The following is a 19,024-nucleotide window of genomic DNA, read 5'->3' as shown; positions in this document are numbered from 1 at the left end:
ATTCCATGGACAGAGGATCCTGACCTGCTACATTCCATGGGGAGGAAAGAGTCGGACACGACTGAGTGACTTCACTTCACTTCACTTCTCGCAGCTGTACATGATGACTGGGAAAACCATAGCTTCGACTAGAAGGACCTTTGTCAGCAAACTGATATCTCTCCTTTTTACTATGCTGTCTAGATTTGTCATAGCTTTCTTTCAAGGAGCAAGCGTCTTTTAATTTCATGGCTGCAGTCACAGTCCACAGTGATTTTGGAGTCCAAGAAAACAAAGTCTGTCACTGTTTACATTGTTTCCCCATCTATTTGCCATGAAGTGATGGGACTGGATGCCATGATCTTAGTTTTTTGAATGCTGAGTTTTAAGTCAGCTTGTTCACTCTCCTCTTGCACCTTCATCAAGTGGCTCTTTAGTTTCTCCTGGCTTTCTGCCCTTGGAGTGGTGTCATTTCCATGCTGTGCTGTGCTTAGTCACTCAGTCATCTCTGACTCTTTGCGACCCTATGGACTGCAGCCTACCAGGCTCCTCTGGCCATGGGGATTCTCCAGGCAAGAACACCAGAGTGGGTCGCCATGCTGTCCTCCAGGGGAACTTCCCAACCCAGGAATCGAGCCCATGTCTGCCTCATTGCAGGTGGAATCTTTACAGTCCGAGCCACCATGGAAGCCTGTCATTTGCATATCTGAGGTTATTGATATTTCTCCCAGCAATCTTGATTCCAGCCTGAGTTTCATCCAGCCCAGCACTTTGTGTGATGTACTCTGCATATGTTAAACAAGCAGGGTGACAATATACAGCCTTGATGTACTCCTTTCTCAATGTGGAACCAGTTCATTGTTCCATGTCCAGTTTTAACTGTTGCTTTTTGATCTGCATAAAGGTTTCTCAAGAGGCAAGTTTGGTGGTCTGGTATTCTCATCTCTTTCAGAATTTTCCACAGTTCGTTGTGATCCACACAGTCAAAGGCTTTAGTGTAGTCAATGAAACAGAAGTAGATGTTTTTCGGGAACTCTCTTGCTTTTTCTAGGCCCCAACGGAGGTAGGCAATTTGATCTCTGGTTCCTCTGCCTTTTCTAAATCCAGCTTGTACATCGGGAAGTTCTCAGCTCACATACTGTTGAAGCTGAGGTTGGAGAATTTTGGGCACGATCTTGCTAGCATATGAAATGAGTGCAATTGTGTGGCAGTTTGAATATTCTTTAGCATTGCCCTTCTATGGGAGTGGAATGAAAACTGACCTTTTCCAGTCCTGTGGCCACTGCTGAGTTTTCCCAATTAGATTGAATGCAACACTTTCACAGCACCATCTTATAGGATTTGAAATAGTTCTGCTGGAATTCCATCACCTCCACTAGCTTTGTTCCTTGTGATGCTTCCTAAGGCCCACTTAACCTCACACCCCAGAATGTCTGACTCTAGGTGAGTGAGCACACCATCGTGGTTATCTGGGTCATAAAGACCTTTTTTGTACAGTTCTTTTGTGTATTCTTGCCACCTCTTCTTAATCTCTTCTGCTTCTGTTAGGTCCATACCTTTTCTGTCCTTTATTGTGCCCATCTTTGCATGAATTGTTCCCTTGGTATCTCTAATTTTCTTGAAGAGATCTGTAGTCTTTCCCATTCTATTGTTTTCCTCTATTTCTTTGCACTGTTCCCTTAAGAAAGTCTTCTTATTTCTCCTTGCTCTTCTTTGGAATTCTGCATTCAGATGGGTATATCTTTCCTTTTCTCCTTTGTCTTTCTCTTCTCTTTTTTTCTCAGCTATTTGTAAGGACTCCTCAGACACCTGTTTGCCTTCTTGCATTTATTTCTCTTGGGGGTGGTTTTGGTCACTGTCTCCTGTACAGTGTTGCAAATCTCTGATGGTAGTTCTTCAGGCAATCTGTCTATCAGATCTAATCCCTTGAGTCTATTTGTCACTTCCACTGTATAATCATTAGGGATTCGATTTGGGTCATACTTGAATGGTCTAGTGGTTTTCCCTACTTTCTTCAACTCAAGTCTGAATTTTGCAATAAGGAGTTCATGATCTCAGCCACAGTCAGCTCCCGATCTTGTTTTTGCTGACTGTATAGAGTTTCTCCATATTTGGCTGGAAAGAATATAATCAATCTTATTTTGGTATTGACCGTCTGGTGATGTCCATGTGCAGAGTCATGTCTTGTGTTGTTGGAAGAGGGTGTTTGCTATGACCCATGCATTCTCCTGGCAAAACTCTGTTAGCCTTTGCCTTGCTTCATTTTAGACTCCAAGGCCAAACTTGCCTGTTACTCCATGTATCACTTGGCTTCCTACTTTTGCATTCCAATTCCCTATGATGAAAAGGATATCTTTTTTTGGGTGTTAGTTCTAGGCTTCCCTGGTGGCTCAGAGGGTAAAGCGTCTGCCTATAATGCAGGAGACCCGGGTTCAATCCCTCGGTTGGGAAGATCTCCTGGAGAAGGAAATGGCAACCCACTCCAGTATTCTTGCCTGGAAAATCCCATGGACGGAAGAGCCTGGTAGGCTACAGTCCATGGGGTCGCAAAGAGTCGGACACGACTGAGCGACTTCAATTTCACTTTTAATTTTTCTAGAAGGTCTTGGAGGTCTCCACAGAACTGTTCAGCTTCGGCTTCTTTGGCATCAGTGGCTGGGGCACCGACTTGGATTACTGTGATAGCAAATGGTTTGCCTTGGAAATGAACCGAGATCATTAAGTCACTTTTGAGATTGCACCCAAGTACTGCATTTCAGACTCTAATGGCACCTATAAAGGCTGCTCCACTTCTTCTAAGAGATACTTGCCCACTTTAATAGATATCATGGTCATCTGAACTAAGTTCGCCCATTCCCATCCACTTTAATTCACTGATACATAAAATGTTGATGTTCACTCTAGACATCTCCTGTTTGACCACTTCCAATTTACCTTGATTCATGGACCTAACATTCCAGGTTCCTATACAATAGTATTCCTATACAATAATATTACAGCATCAAACTTTACTTTCACTACCAGACATAGCCACACTGCCTGGTGTTTCTGCTTTGGCTCAGCCTCTTCATTCTTTCTGGAGCTATTTCTCCACTCTTTTCCAGAAGCATATTGGGCACCTACCAACCTGGGGAGTTCATCTTTCAGTGTCATACCTTTTTGCCTTTTCATACTGTTCATGGGGTTCTCAGGGCATGAATGCTGAAGTGATTTTCCATTCCCTTCTCCAGTAGAGCACATTTGTCAGAACTCTCCACCATGACTCATTCATCTTGGGTGACACTACATGGCATGGCTCATAGTTTCATTAAGTCACACAAAGCTGTGATCCATGTGATCAGTTAGCTTAGTTTTGCGTGACTGTGGTTTTCATTCTCTCTGCCCTCTGATGGATGAGGATAAGAGGCGTGTGCAAGCTTCCTGGTGGATGGGACTGGCCATGGGGAAAACTGGGTCTTGCTCTGGTGGGCAAGGACATGCTCAGTAAATCTTTAATCCAATTTTCTGCTGATGAGTGGGGCTGTGTTCCTGCCCTGTATTTTGACCTGGGACCGAACTATGATTGGGATAATGGCAACCTCCTTCAAGAGGACTTGTGCCAGCATGCTGTGCCTCCCAGGACTCTGCTGTAAGTGGCCCTAACCCCACAGCATGTCATTGTTGACCCAGGCTTCCACTGGATACTCCTGAACACTCACAGGCAAGTCTGGCTCAGTCTCTTGTGGGACCACTGCTCCTTTCTCCTGGGTCCTGGTGCACACAAGGTTTTGATTCTGCCCTCTGAGAGTCTCTGTTTCCCCAGTCCTGTGGAAGTTCTGTAATCAGATATCACCGATCTTCAAAGTCAGTTTCCCTGGAGATTCTCAATCCCTTTGTCAGATTCCCAAGTTGGGAATTCTACTGTGGGGCTTAGAGCTTTCTCAGGAGTGCCAGAACTTCTTCGGTGTAATTGCTCTCCAGTTTGTGGATCGCCCGCCTGGCAGCCCTATAGTGGGGTTAATGGCGACCTCCTCCAAGAGGACTTCTGGCACAAACAAAATAAAGTAGCTATGGAAATACTTAGGTGATGCTATGGTGTGATTTCAGACAAGTCCTTGTATTGTTAAGAACGTGAGTTTTCTGAGCTGTGCCAGACTCAAAATGCCATCAGCCATTCAGCAGCAATCACATTTTTAAAGGTCTTTTGTTGTAAATGTTGTATGTTTAGACAATGAAATTTCTCTGGACCATATGTTGGGAAAAAAAATGAGTTTTTCTCTATCCCTTTCCTGAGAACAAAGAAGATAAAGAGAGCAGTGAGCAGGCCGGAACATTCCTAGTTTCTTTTTACTTTAACTGTTCTGAACTCTGCATGTCTGTAACTGTTTTCTGCCCCCTAACTCTACAGGAGCTACACTTCACACCTATTTTTCTTCGATTCTATGCTAAATACATCCTGTATCTGGTGATTACCCTTACAACACCCTTCCCCTTGTAGTTACATATCAGAAAGAAGGCCACTGAGTCACTGAACTGCCAGGCTCAATGATGGGTTACTGAGCCAGTCTATGACTGACTTTGAAGCAATGCAAGAGAAAGGAATCAAGATCCTAACACCTTCTTCCTCATCACTGACTCCTGACTGGGAGCCCTCAGATTATATCAGCCCCTAGATTCCTCATAGACAGGGGGCTCTTTCTGAGGCATGAGCCTACTTTGTTCCCCTCTCTGCTGGCTGAGAATTAAAGCCACCTTTCTACTGCCTGCCCACTCTATCTTTGTATTTTTTGTTTACCTTCGGTGGGCAGAGAAGGCCAAGATTTTGGCCAGCAACATGATGGAACTTGCCTGGACACCTGCACAGGTACCCTTGGGCTCCCTGATGGCCGTGACCTTTGTGAGGGGCAGGTATCAGGCAAGAGACAGTGGGAGGACAAGGACAGTGGGAGACTTCTTCATAAAATCTGGCTAAGATATGCACAATGCACCACCCTTTACCTTCAAGGCGAATTCTGAGCTGTGTGAATTCAGCTTCAGAGCAATTTTTATGGCCTTGGGGTCTCACCACCTAGGAGAGCCACTCCATTAGTTTAAGAGTCCATCTCCCAGTTTCAAAAAAGTTCCCCATTAAAATCCTACAGGAAGGCTGAGAGTGGTTGAAGAGGAAAAGTTAAAATTTTACATGACCTCCTTCTCCTTCTGCCTCGGTAACTCAGCTTGGCCCTTGCAAAGTCTAGATCACGTAGGTCACGTAGTCTCAGAAAGTGGGGGGACATGCAATGTTATAGCCACACTTTCCGGGAAACAGACTCACTCAGAAGGACAATGCAGATAGTGGAGTGCAGTTTATTACGCCGGCGGGCCCAGGGCAGAGTCTCCTCTTAGCCAAGGACCCCGTCCAGCATTTGTGAAAATCTTTCATACCCCATGTGTACATGTCCAAACCCACCACCTACCCCATGTGTACGTGTCCAAACAGTCAATAATCAATAAGCCCGCAGTTACATTCCAAATAGTTAATAACCGATAAGCCTGTGCTTACATTCTGATAGATAGTGTCCGGAGGCAGGGGTGATTAGTGTCTGTTTTCTCTTAGGTGATGAGCAACCTGGATGTGATCTTCAAGATTCCCCTGTCTGGAGGGGGTCTTATCCTTCCATTATCGTTCCCACAGGCACTAAGCAGAGAGTTCAGAGTCTACTGGAGAGGTGGCCGAGCACGATCAGCACAGACAGGCCTGAGACGGAGTCCAGGCCCTATGAATTCCTTCTTCATTCCCCCCTCTTGAGGCTCTTAGTTTCCGTAACAAGCATCATTCATTGAGATATATTGTACCTTAGCCCTCCTGTCACCCACATGAGAGAATGCTATCAACCTCTGGGTTACAAAATTCACAAGACATTGTAGGAAGCAGGGCCCACAGAGCAGTATGATTAAGATTACTATAACAACAGTTACAATGGTTTTCCACCAGTCTCCCTTTACCCAGGAGAGAACTGAAGTCCAAAAGGGAATATTTTCATTAGACATGGCTTTCACTTGATTTTGCATATCCTTCAAGGCAGTAGATACATTTCCAGACATGTCAGGGATGTACACGCAACATTCGACTTTAATTACGGCGCAAGTCCCTCCTTGGGCTGCTGTGAGTATGTCTAATGCCATCCTATTTTGAATTACTGCCTTCCTCATCTGAATTTGTTCTTCATTCAAAGCTTGAATGGCTTTTGTACTGTCTAAGAGGGCCTGTTTAGTGAAATTAGTTAAGGCCTCTACCTTAACCATGATATCCATTGTCCCTACAGAGGGTACAAACAAGGCAGCAAGATAGTCATACCATTGGAACACAGATTGTGTCCATCTTGCATGCAGATAAGGCAGATTTACTGGAGGCTGGTGTAGGCTAGGCTTAATTCTGCCATGGGCGAAAGCAAATCCTAATGTGCAACGCCCCACCCAGCCAACTAGTAACCATGGCCGTAAGTTAAGCCCACAGAGCCACTGGGTCCCATTGGGGGCTACCCAGCAGATTCCAGGATTATATTTCCAGTCAGAACCGGGCCACTGAACAGACTGATTGGGGTGATAGGTAACTTCCAAGATTTGTTTACATTGTTCAAGGACAAATAACCCATATATTTTAATTCTTTTGGGTCTAGGGGGTGGTCTCCAAATCCAACTTTCTGTTCTTTTTGTTCCCAGCAAATAGTAGCAGGGGTAATCAACTGTCCTTTCTCAGGAGTCATCCAGAAATATTCATCCCAGACCTGGTAGTATTGCTCAAGGTACCGGGAGGCCTGTCCCCCTTTTGTTAAGGGAACCCTTTTCCTCTTTAATTTTCATATATGAGGTATAAGCCTTTGTTATCTCCATAAGGCTGGTGTTCATGTTAAATGTAACCCTATGTCCCTGGCCCATTGATGGCTTCTTCTTACACCAGGAGAGCAAAGAAAGGTTATGATTGGTGAGAGAGAGAAAAGTTCCTTTCTGTTGCTCTAAGAAGGAACACAGTGGTATAAAGTCCCCATAACGGAGTGGCGATACCCACCAGGGGAGTCTGTCCATTACTGACAGGGGCATGGCCCCACATACCCAACAGTTGGAGGAGTTGTGGAAGTTCGCGTAAGAATGTGCCCATGAGATGAAGACGTTGTCCTGTGCAGGAACACTGGTCAGGTTCAGAATTGTGTTGATGAGGCCGAGCAGCAGGAGTCGTTTACCCAGCTCCATCCTGTAGAGGGCTCGTCCAGGATCTCGTTCTCTTCTTCCTCTTCAGAATGATCTTGGTTCCCCGTGGGTCGGTGGGGTCCTTCTGGGTGGTCCACTCAGCGTCTTCCGGGTCAGTGTTGTATGCCTTCTTCGCTCTGGTGTGATGGATCCAAGGGGCAATGCCTGCAACTTTAACTGCAGTAGGGGTAGTTAGAATAACATAAGGGCCCTTTCACCAAAGGGCTAGCAAATCATGTTCCCAATCTTTGACCCATACTTGGTCACCAAGTGTAAACTCATGAATCTGTTCCCCAAGGGGGAACGGCACCCTTTCTTGTACAAACTCAGTTACCCGATTTATTACCTTACCCAGTTCCATCTGCTGTGAAATCCTATCCCCCCTTACCTGAGGCAAATTTGTTGACACCTGTTTTATTATGGGAGGAGGCCTCCCATACACAATTTCGTATGGAGAATAGCCTTGGGACTGTGGGGTCATCCCGAGTCTGAGCAGAGCCATCGGAAGCAAGTCCACTCAGGAGCAGTCAGTCTCTCTGATCCACTTGGAGAGTCTCTTTAAGTGTCCGGTTGGTTCATTCCACCATCTCAGAACTCTGGGCCTATATGCAGTGTGCAGTTTCCATTTGATGTTTAAAGTTTTGCTTACTTGTTGTACTAAATCAGCTGCAAAAGCCGGGCCATTGCATGATCCAATGCTGGTAGGAAATCCAAATCTGGGAACCATTTCCCTAAGCAGGCACCGGCTACTTCTGATGCTCTTTCAGTCCAGGTAGGAAAAGTTTTTACCCATCTCGGGAACGTACATACCATGACCAGCAGATAATGGTAGTGTTGGTGAGGTTTCATTTCAGTGAAGTCCACTCCCAGGTGTTCAAGGGGCAGTGTGCCTTTCAGCTGAATACCCGGAGTTTTTGTCTGAATACGCAAGAGGCAGCATTAACCTGTGAGCAGGTAGCATGGCCTAGGTGGGTCGCTTGGTGTGTTTGGCTTACCAGAGTGTGTACCAGCTCCTCCAGTACCAATAATTTGCCACTTGGCAATTCCTACCCTCTCTTTTCAATCTTGATGGCCCCTTCCGCTTTGGCTAACCTGACAGGCATTGTCCTTGTTTTATCAGGCTAGTGCCATCAGTATATAGGACCCAGTTGGGGTCTGGAACCTTGAGCCCTTCTTTAAAACAAACCCCAGATACCTTACCTCCTCCTTGCAGATCTGTGCCTTCTTTGACACCCGGTAACCTGCTTCCATCAGCAGCTGGAGCAGTGCTTTTGTCCCTTCCCAACATTTTTCCTTGGTCTCGGCAGCCAGCAGCAGGTCATCCCCGTATTGTAGGAGCCAACATCCATACTCTTCTGGACGGAATGAGTCCAGGTCAGAAGCCAAGGCTTCCCCAAAGATGGCTGGGGCGTTCTTAAACCCTTATGGGGGAGTCTGGAAGAGCTGTTCTTTGGTGCTCCCGACTGGATCTTCCCATTCAAAGGCAAAGATGGGCTGTGACGCTGGGGTGAGACGTACGCAGAAGAAGGCATTGTTGAGATCTAGGCAAGTGTAAACTTTAGTCCTCGGCGGGAGGAGGCTAAGTAAGGTATACAGGGGTTTGGAACAGTGGAGTGTAAAGTCACAGTAGCCTGGTTGACTAGCCTGAGATCTTGTACAGGCCTATAGTCCTGTCCTCCTTCCCTTTTGACTGGCAGGATTGGCGTATTCCAAGCCGACTGGCACTCTACTAGAATGCCTGCTTGTTTCAATCTATTGATGTGGGGCAGTATGCCAGCCCAGGCCTCTATCCATAGCAGGTACTGGCGCTTTCTAACGGGGATGGTGCCTAGTTTGAGTTCCATTATCACTGGGGCGTGATGTTTAGCCAGCCTGGGGGGGAGGGGAGGGGGTTGTCTTCCGCCCAGACCTCAGGGAATAATTGAGTTAGCTCTCTCTCATGCTCTTCTGGCCCACCCAGTTCTTCCTTCGGAGGCTCAGGTAACCTTCACTCATCTTGGAGATGAGAGAGAGGGCAAATAAGTCATAGAGTCCATCCAGAAGGTGGGCCTCTCCTCAGGGGAGAAAGTCACTTGTGCTCCTAGTTTGGAGAGCAAGTCTCTTCCCAACTGGGGTACTAGGCACTCAGGAATGTAGAGGAATTCATGAATCACTTGGTGCACCCCCCCCATCTGACATTTTCTGGGCTGGCAAAACGATTTAATCATCTCTTCTCCCGATACCCCAGTAACAGCGGTAGTCTTTGTGGACAGTGGTGCCACAGGTTTTGTTACTACCGACAGTTCTGCTCCTGTAGCCACCATGAAGTCAATGTTTTGGTCCCCCACTTTTAAGGTCACCGTGGGCTCTCAGGGACCTGATATCTCTGAGCCCTAGCAGCCCTAGTTAATTTCCAAGTCAGCAAGCCCCAAAACTGCGGGCGCTTCCTCTTCTTTCCTTGCCTTAGGGCATTCATTCTTCCAGTGGCCAAAAGCTTGCACCTGGCGCAATGGTTTGGCTGTAACAGGGACAGGGGCCTCCCTTGGGACCGGTTGAAGGCCTGTCCTGTCCCTGGGGCAGATGAGGTTTTCCAGAGGGCCCGAGATAGACTTTTCCAGAGCAGCAGCTAGCACTGTAAGTCTCTTGTCTGTTCTCTTTTATTCCCTCCGGCTCTCTGGCAGAGCGCAGTCTCTGGTTAATTCCAACATCTCCCTCCCCCTCTTGTCAGTACTCACCGGGAGAGGCGGGTATAGCTTGGGCGGTTCGGTTGGAGCCGGATCCTGGAAGTGTTGGCCAGAGGCTTCTGTCACCGGGATCGGAGCCTGCCCAAACGGCGGCTCTACGAATTCCGGGAAAGCTGGCGGAGGAGCAGCGGTGTTGCAGAAACTTCACCTGGCCCTGGATCGGGCATTAAGGCGGCCTCCGGTCCTGGTGAAGCACTGGGAGGCAGGCGTGTCATTATCCAGCATGGGGGAGGGGTCAGGTCATCCCCGTCCAAATCCTGTAGAATTTCCTTTTTTATCATCAGTCAATTTTTGTGCTATTAATATTTTTCCCTTTCCCTTCTGGATACAGAACCTTGTCCAAGTAGGAGGGTCTCAAGCTAACCCTAGCCATGAGTCAATATATGGATATTGATCCAGGTGTCCTGGCTCTCTTGTGATTACTGGATAGACTGCTTCTACTATTTTTAAGTTCACGGTGTTCTCTGGTGGCCATCCTGCTCCCGTAAGGGTCCATTCGACCTCACAGAGTATGTGGAGGCAGTTAGGCTTCATCTTCACCCCATAGTCTCCTCCTAATCCCTTCTTTAAAATTTTAATCATGCACTCCAATACAGTTGCCTTAGATTCACTTTCCCCCATCTTGCTTACCTTCTCAGACCTTCTTCTACTTTTTCTTTTCATTCTGTCTACGAAGTTCTCAGTACCCTATGTACTTCTGATATTTCCACTCAGTGACACTTAAATTGCCATTCTGCCTCCTTCCTAATTGGGGTGAGAAGAGCCTTACCTGCCATATCCCAGAGGGAGAAGGGGGATCAGCATGTCTTCACCTGCTGGTCAGCACAGCTGAACCAGAACATCACATGGTCCGAGACTGTTTCTCCCTTAAAGTCCATTCTGCCTTGGTGGGCTTGATCAGGTGCGGATGAAAACACAGATGGGTTAAATATCTCATGTCCCAGGCCATCTCCGGAAAAGCCAATTCATACTCACTTCTGTATCCCCCTCTTTCTAGCCTAACAATTCCGAGGGGGTCAAGAATTTCACAGCAGACGGGACACCTCCTGGGGGAGGGCAGAATACGAGCATACAAGGACCAGTTTCCAGAGGGGCGAGGCGCCTTCCCCCCTCTAGGAGATTCAAGCCACAAAGCCTCAGGGTGGCCTCAAATGAGACCTGTCTCCTCAAAGTGAGGAGTTTCCTGGCCCATGCACCAAATGTTATAGCCACGCTTTCCGGGAAACAGACTCACTCAGAAGGACAATGCAGATAGTGGAGTGCAGTTTATTACGCCGGCGGGCCCAAGGAAGAGTTTCCTCTTAGCCAAGGACCCCGTCCAGCATTTGTGAAAATCTTTCATACCCCATGTGTACATGTCCAAACCCACCACCTACCCCATGTGTACGTGTCCAAACAGTCAATAATCAATAAGCCCACAGTTACATTCCAAATAGTTAATAACCGATAAGCCTGTGCTTACATTCTGATAGATAGTGTCCGGAGGCAGGGGTGATTAGTGTCTGTTTTCTCTTAGGTGATGAGCAACCTGGATGTGATCTTCAAGATTCCCCTGTCTGGAGGGGGTCTTATCCTTCCATTATCGTTCCCACAGGCACTAAGCAGAGAGTTCAGAGTCTACTGGAGAGGTGGCCGAGCACGATCAGCACAGACAGGCCTGAGACGGAGTCCAGGCCCTATGAATTCCTTCTTCAGCAACACTAGGAAGTGGAGTTTATTTCACTCACCCTTGTCCTGCTCTTTGCGATTGCCCAGCCCCTGCAAACTTGCTTAATCATGCCTGTCCAGGTCAGGCATCCCCATCACTGTTCCCGGGCATGCAAAACCCCTTAGTTTAAACCAGCCTATTAACAGCTAGTGTTGCCCACTACAGTCTGTCTACAAAAACTCTGTAATCCCTTTGTTTGGGGCTCAGAGCTTGGAGTGTTAAATCCTCTGCGCCCGCTGGCATAATAAACCTGAGTTCTCCAACTCTCTGAGCATGGTGCTTGGTTTCTCGAGTACTGGTTTCTGTAACATTTCTGGAGGCTCCAGTGAGATTCCAACCACGCTGGCCACTTCAGACACCAGACGGTTGGCTTGGCTGTGCTGGAGCAAAGGAACCCCAAGATGATAGAGGAGGCACGCCACCTGATGGTATTCTAGGTTCTCCTTTGGAAAGGTGTTTCGACTTTCCAGACGGCCGAACCCCAACTGAACTCATTGGAGGGACAGACCAACTCACCAGGAATGATCACAGGATAAGATAAGGCCCTGGGGCCGGTCCCCAAGCAGGAACCTACCCCAACGGCTATAAGAGGAGACTGATCACCTCCTTGGGCTCCCAGGAAGGGATCATCAGATAGGGCGACCTGGGGACTTGGGAGGAAGGGAGGCATTGTATTAGCCTCTGAATGATTGTGAGTGTGTGATTGCTGATTGAAAAGAAACTTGAAAGAAACTTTTGGAAACTACAAAACCAGTTCTTTTTGCATGTGCAATTAAAAACAACTAGCTTGTTAAAAGACCTGCCCAGGGAAAAGCTTGAAGTTAACCCTTTCCATGTCCTTGAAACATACAGTCAGCTTTGCCTGAGACCTCAGCCTTGGGCAAATTAGAACTTCAAACGGAAGGGAAAAAGGGGGTGTGTCAAAGAGATACTTTAAATCTCAAACAGAAAACTATAAGATTTCTCTCAGTCTGTCTGTCTGGATTTATGTATGTCTCAGTGTATGTCTTTTTTCTGATAATATTGTTGAAGTTGTAAATGAGTTCTAATTTAATTGCCCTAGAGAAAAATAAGTGTTTAAAAACCAAAGAATTCTAAATACAAAAAAAAAAAAAAGAAAAAAACGAAAAAAAAATTCAGATTCATGTGAACTGTGAAATATTCTATATTGAATATCTAGTATCAATGTTTGTTTGCTAATCTAATAAGAAAGTAGGATGTGTGTTTTAAATAAAGAAGATATAAAAAATAAAATTACATTTTATAAAGGGAAAAGAAAGTAGGTCTGACTTGCAGGTGGCTATTACAGAAAGTGATTAAAAGGTTTGTGGAAGGTGGACCCTGTAAAAATGTTTTGTGCATGGTTAGGACTAAGTTTAAAATAAATGTAATTAAGGTTTACCTAAATGACTTTAAACTAAGCTAGTGCAAAGACTTAAATTTGGCCTTTCTCTCTGTTAAGAAGACATACTTTCTTCAGATGTTGAACTGCTTTTAATAATAGATTTAAGTTCCTTTACCTCTTAATTGATCTCTTCTATATTAACCTTTGAAATCTTTTGTTAAATATGGCTAAGTAAATAATTATTATTTCACAGTAACTTACATGATCCTGCCTGACTATGATAAACCTTTTGATATTTATCGGCAAAACTTCCTAAATAACTTGACTTCTAGCTAACTTTGGAATGCTTCAGAGGGCCCCTGAGACACCCCAAAGAGTTATTAAGCTACCTGGGTTCACTGGACACGTTAAATTACATGGGAAGTACTGTTAAAGGGGTGAAAAATTCTTTACAGGTTATACTGTATGGCTGACATTACTAATATAGATATCCTAAAATTATGTGAAATTCATATAGATGTGATATGCCCTGATAAAATATGGTCAATTATAATTCTAGTTATCATATTAAAGTGTTATGACCAGGTTTCTTTGTCAGTTGCAACAAAATCAGATTTTAAACATGCCTTCTATGATTTTACTCTCATGCCTTTAGAAGAATACAGCTAGTTCCTCAAGATTTATGGAGAAGACTTTCTAAGATTAAACAAATAAGCACATTTTGTTATTAACAGGAAGCTGGTACCAGACTGGAATTTGGTCTCTCTGTTTAGAGAACAAGGTTTTCTTAAAATGCAGCTCTCAAAAACAGACTATAAATTTCTTTGCCTTTAAGTGATTTTCATTGGTTTTTAAAATGTTTTTGTTACTTTGGTAACATAAATAAACATTATTTAAGATTACGGTACATGTAGAAAAAGCTCATTCTGCTTCAACAAAAATAACCCTTCAAGGTTAGACTTTTACTATCTTGATGTCCTTAAAACATGGTGACAGTCTGCTCTTACATCAGGAAATTAAAAATAAATAAACAACAGCTAAACCTCAAAGATCCAGGGCTATGGGAAATCCAAGATTGCCCCTTAGCTTTTCCCAGCTCCTGATAGACCTCATTTTTATTTGATGAGTTAAAGCCTTACCTGCATACAGTGTTAATGCCCTCACAATGAGTTCTCCAAAAAAAAAAAGAAGAAAGAAAAGAACAAAATCATGTTTCATTAAATATTAAGTTCTAGTTTTGTTAATTAAGGTCTGTGCTACTAGGACGCACTTCTGAGAGTTCCTTGTTATGTTATATTGCTTAAAGGTTTAATTAAATTATTAAAATGACACTCTTAAGATTGTTTCTAAATCTTACCTCAGCAACCAGTCTTTGGATAAAGGTCAGATGCTCCATGATGTACAACCAGGATATTAACACTTGACTATAATCATTTAACTGAGACAGGTGACATGGGGTATACCGGACTATAACCAATGAAAGTTCTTGATTTAAATTCTTGCTTGTGACCTTACTAATAACTGCTAGCTATATTATTTTCTATGTAGCTTGTTTCAGAAGATTATTTCTTATGTTACCAAATGTGTCACAGAGCCTGTGATAAAATGCTGATATGCAGTTCCATATGAGATCAATAATTGTAATAATGTAAATTTAATTATGGGAAGAAACAATAAGAGGGAACATTTTCCTGGACCAAGAGACTAGTAAGACAGGTATGGTCCAGAGACTTTTGCTACTTACAAGTCCTGGTCTAGTGACAACACACTGAGTGGGCTGTCAATGGAATCTTTGTTAGACCTGGGAATGAGCCTTCTCAGCACCGCGGGACACAATGACCATGAAATGCCCCCCAAACATGGTCAAATATGACTGTCACAATCTTAAGAGTGTCTTTTTTTAATAATTTAAACATTTTATCAATATAACATAAGAAGGAACAACCTCAGAAGTGAGTCTTAGTAGCACAGACCTTAATTAACAAAACTAGAACTTAATATTTAATGAAACATGATTTTGTTCTTTCCTTTTTTTTTGGAGAGGTCATTGTGAAGGCATTAACACTGTACTCAGGTAAGGCTTTAACCCATCAAATAAAAATGACTATCACCTGGAAGTTGTCCCTTGCCAGTTGCCTCTACAAAGATTAAATCATGACCACTATAAGATGCTGATCTTCAACACTCCCTTCAAAGGAGTTAAGGGTGGAGACAAAAAATAAGGCACTCTGAGCTCTGGGAAAAACCCAGAGAAACAGGCCTTCAGATAGTCAGATGTTTTCAGGTAAAGATTTTTATAAATCCAAATTCTTGCATCTTCTCACACCTAGAGAAACACTAATGTCACAAACCAATGTCTGGACCTGGTTCTCCTAGTTGTGCCTTGGCAGCTTTTCTATTTCTATTAATCTTTGGGCCACATATCTTTAACTTTCTTGTTAAGTTTGCTTCTCCAAGTAGAAGTACGACAAGAATATCCCCCAGCCAATGCCCAGACAACACTAGAAAAAGCTGCCTTAGTCTGTGGACTCACATCACCCTCTGTAAATGCACCCCGAGGACCCAGGCTATTCTCCCTTTGAGATTTTATACAGGAGATCATCCCCAGTGATAAAAAAAAGCTCAAGGGAGACCACCAACTAGCTGACCTGGAGCTGTAGGCCCTGGGAAATTCTTCTGCCATATTGCCCAAGAAACCTGAGAAAGGACACCCATTCCACTGGGCAATTGGGTTCATCCCCATCAGCCAGGAGATGAGGTATGGGTTAAAGATTGGAAAAAGAAACCAATTTAGCCAGTTTGGACAGGCCCTCACACGGTCATCCTGGCAACCCCTACTACTGTTAAGGTTATAGGTATCATCCCTTGGATCCACCACACCAGAGTCAAGAAGGCAGCGGCTTCCTATAATGAGGACACCTGGAAAGCAGTCCAGGACCCCAAAAACATCCTCAAAGTCTGTTTCCAAAAACAACTACCCTCACCCACGAAGGATCGTGAGCCCTGTTCTAGTCACTCCGGAAGTTGACTAGTCCATGCATGGCAGAAGCTTGCTCCAGCCACACTCCAGCAGCTGGCTGGTCAACACACGACAGAAGCTTGAGGATCCGGCTATCAAAATATCAGTGGATTTTCATTGTCAAGCCTGGACTCTATTCCTGATTGCTATTATTTCTGTGCTCTTCACAACAGGACTAGTTTCAGTCACACCCCAGGACTGGTGTTTGGGTCAGAAGCTGCAGTTAACTGTCTGTTATCTCACTGTAATGGGAAGCCTCATTCTTATTAGAAGTCTCTTACGATCGATTCTCCCTACTAACTAAATTGCTCCACAGTATAACTGACCCCCCTTCACGATAGGCTCAGTTGCTAGAGCCGTGACAACCCAAAGATGGGGAGAAACCCTTTTGCTAGTCTTCAGTTACCTGTTATGTGCAGGCTGCTTTGCAGCCTTTTGGTGTCCCTTGCTGTAACAGATAGTGCCGCCCCATCAAGGCCTTTTCTTTGTTTGTGAGACAGATGCTTACTTATGTCTACCTGTCAATTAGATGGGTATCTGCACCTTAGCTTTCCTTACTACCCAGATGAACATTGTCCCTAACAACCAGACTCTCACCGTACATCTGGCAGCACATACAAGGTCAAAAAGAGCCATCCAGTTTATACCCCTACTAGCTGGTCTGGGAATCATGGCTGGGATAGGTATGGGGATAGGAGGAATTGCTTCATCAACCACCTTTCACCATACACTATCCAAAGACTTCACAGATGACATTGAGAGAGTGGCCAAATCTTTAGTGGCCTTACTGGACCAACTAGACGCCCTGGCTGGGGTGGTTTTGCAAAATAGGAGAGGTCTAGACCTACTGACAGCTGAAAAGGTAGGACTCTGCCTCTTCTTGAATGAAGAATGCTACTTTTATATAAACCAGTCAGAAATAGTCAGGAACATGGCCCAACAGCTAAGGGAAAAAATCATAAAAGGAGAGAAAAGCTAGCTAATTCCTGGGGTAATTGGAGCAATATCTGGAGTTGGCCATCATGGCTTCTCCCTTTAACAGGTCCTCACTTCATGCTCTTTGCAGCGCTCTTGTTTGGCCCTTGTATTCTCAATGCTATTACCCAGTTCATAACCTCTCGGATTGAATCCACAAAGTTACAAATGGTAATGGTTCCATACAGCCCCATAAAAGATGGGGAGCTCTGAATGTCCTACCAAAAACATGGGATGATGCTTTCTACAACGAGGGATAGAAGCATCAAGAAGGGGGAATGAAGAGGAAAAGTTAAATTTTTACAGCACCTCCTTCTCCTTCTGCCTCTGTAACTCAGCTTGCCCCTTGCAAAGTGTAGATCACATAGGTCACATAGCGTCAGAAAGTGAAGACTTGCAGTGCTAGGAACTGGAGTTTATCTCACTCACCCTTGTCCTGCTCTTTGCAATCGCCCAGCCCCTGCAAACCTGCTTAATCATGCCTGTCCAGGTCAGGAATCCCCCTCCCCATCTTGACCACTGTTCCCACACATGAGAAACCCCTTAGTTTAAACAAGCCTATTAACAGGTAGTGTTGCCCACTACAGTCTGTCTATAAAAACTGCAATCCCTTTGTTCCAGGCTCAGAGCTTGGAGTGTTAACTCCTCTGGGCCCACTGGCATAATAAACCTGACTTCTCTCCAAGTGTCATGCTTGGTTTCCCAAGTACTGGTTTCTGCAACATTGTAACTAAATGTCTTCAGCTATAAACCTTAGACTGAGAAGACTGTGTGCCAACCCGAATTCACTCATGTCTCATTTGGAACCTTTCCAGTGTATTTACAGTTAGGCAGAAAAACCAGGCGTCTACTTGATCCTGATCAAAGTGCACTTTGTCTTTTGGACCCAGGAGATTCATCTCCAAATGAAGAGGAACTTCTAATGTATATGTCCTATTTCAAATTTTCTTCTCACCCATAAGACATCGTTGAGCGATCCGGTTGCTGCCACCACCCAGCCTCATCACGATCACCTCCCACAGAAGGAACCCAGCTTCCCAAAGCCCCAAACCACCCTGACTCAGGAACTGACACTTGAGGGCTCCTCCTGGAACCCCACTGCCCCGCCACGTGTTGCCTTGTTCTGTGGGACCAGGGGACGTCTCTCCACCTTCCTCATGTGACTGCAGCTCATCACTCCAGGTGTGGGGGTGCCCTGCTTTTCCCACTGCTAACACGGCCTGTCACAGAAATCAGGCTCCGTAAAGTTCTGTGGAATAAATGAGCCAGGGAGCAGGGCCTTATTTAGTCAGATTAGTTTTCTCCTACTTTCTTTTTTTTTTCCCTACTTTCTTAAATAATAACCTGGGAAAATTCAAATAAAGTGAGATAGCTTAACAGTATAAAGTGACAGACAAAAAGTATAAGAAGCGTTACCATCTTTCTAAATTCCATATATATGTGTTAGTATGCTGTAATGTTCTTTATCTTTCTGGCTTACTTCACTCTGTATAAGGGGCTCCAGTTTCATCCATCTCATTAGGACTGGTTCAAATGAATTCCTTTTAAGGGCTGAGTAATATTCCATGGTGTATATGTACCACAGCTTCCTTATCCATTCATCTGCTGATGGGCATCTAGGTTGCTTCCATGTCCTGGCTATTATAAACAGTGCTGCGATGAACATTGGGGTGCACGTGTCTCTTTCAGATCTGGTTTCCTCAGTGTGTATGCCCAGAAGTGGGATTGCTGGGTCATATGGCAGTTCTATTTCCAGTTTTTTAAGGAATCTCCACACTGTTCTCCATAGTGGCTGTACTAGTTTGCATTCCCACCAACAGTGTAAGAGGGTTCCCTTTCTCCACACCCTCTCCAGCATTTATTGCTTGTAGACTTTTGGATAGCAGCCATCCTGACTGGCGTGTAATGGTACCTCATTGTGGTTTTGATTTGCATTTCTCTGATAATGAGTGATGTTGAGCATCTTTTCATGTGTTTGTTAGCCATCTGTATGTCTTCTTTGGAGAAATGTCTGTTTAGTTCTTTGGCCCATTTTTTGATTGGGCCATTTATTTTTCTGGAATTGAGCT

General features: G+C 44.8%; 1 long non-coding RNA gene across 5 annotated transcripts in view; it reads left to right on the top strand.

The window, feature by feature from the left end:
* LOC122436024 overlaps positions 1–18,486 on the top strand; it is a 32,944-nt gene extending 14,458 nt beyond the window's left edge. For 2 of the 5 annotated variants that reach the window (XR_006267802.1, XR_006267800.1), the window contains one exon: positions 17,846–18,486. This is a non-coding gene — a long non-coding RNA (uncharacterized LOC122436024). Of the gene's footprint in view, positions 1–5,632; positions 5,881–11,502; positions 12,690–17,845 lie in introns of those variants that run through there. The other 3 variants (XR_006267804.1, XR_006267801.1, XR_006267803.1) reach the window with 3 other exon arrangements.
* The last annotated feature ends 538 nt before the right edge of the window (positions 18,487–19,024 follow it).

Source organism: Cervus canadensis, chromosome X (genome assembly GCF_019320065.1).
Source record: "Cervus canadensis isolate Bull #8, Minnesota chromosome X, ASM1932006v1, whole genome shotgun sequence".
NCBI classification, from domain to species: Eukaryota; Metazoa; Chordata; class Mammalia; order Artiodactyla; family Cervidae; genus Cervus; species Cervus canadensis.
Note: the sequence above shows the minus strand (reverse complement) of the source record. Positions and strands in the feature narration are given on the sequence as shown.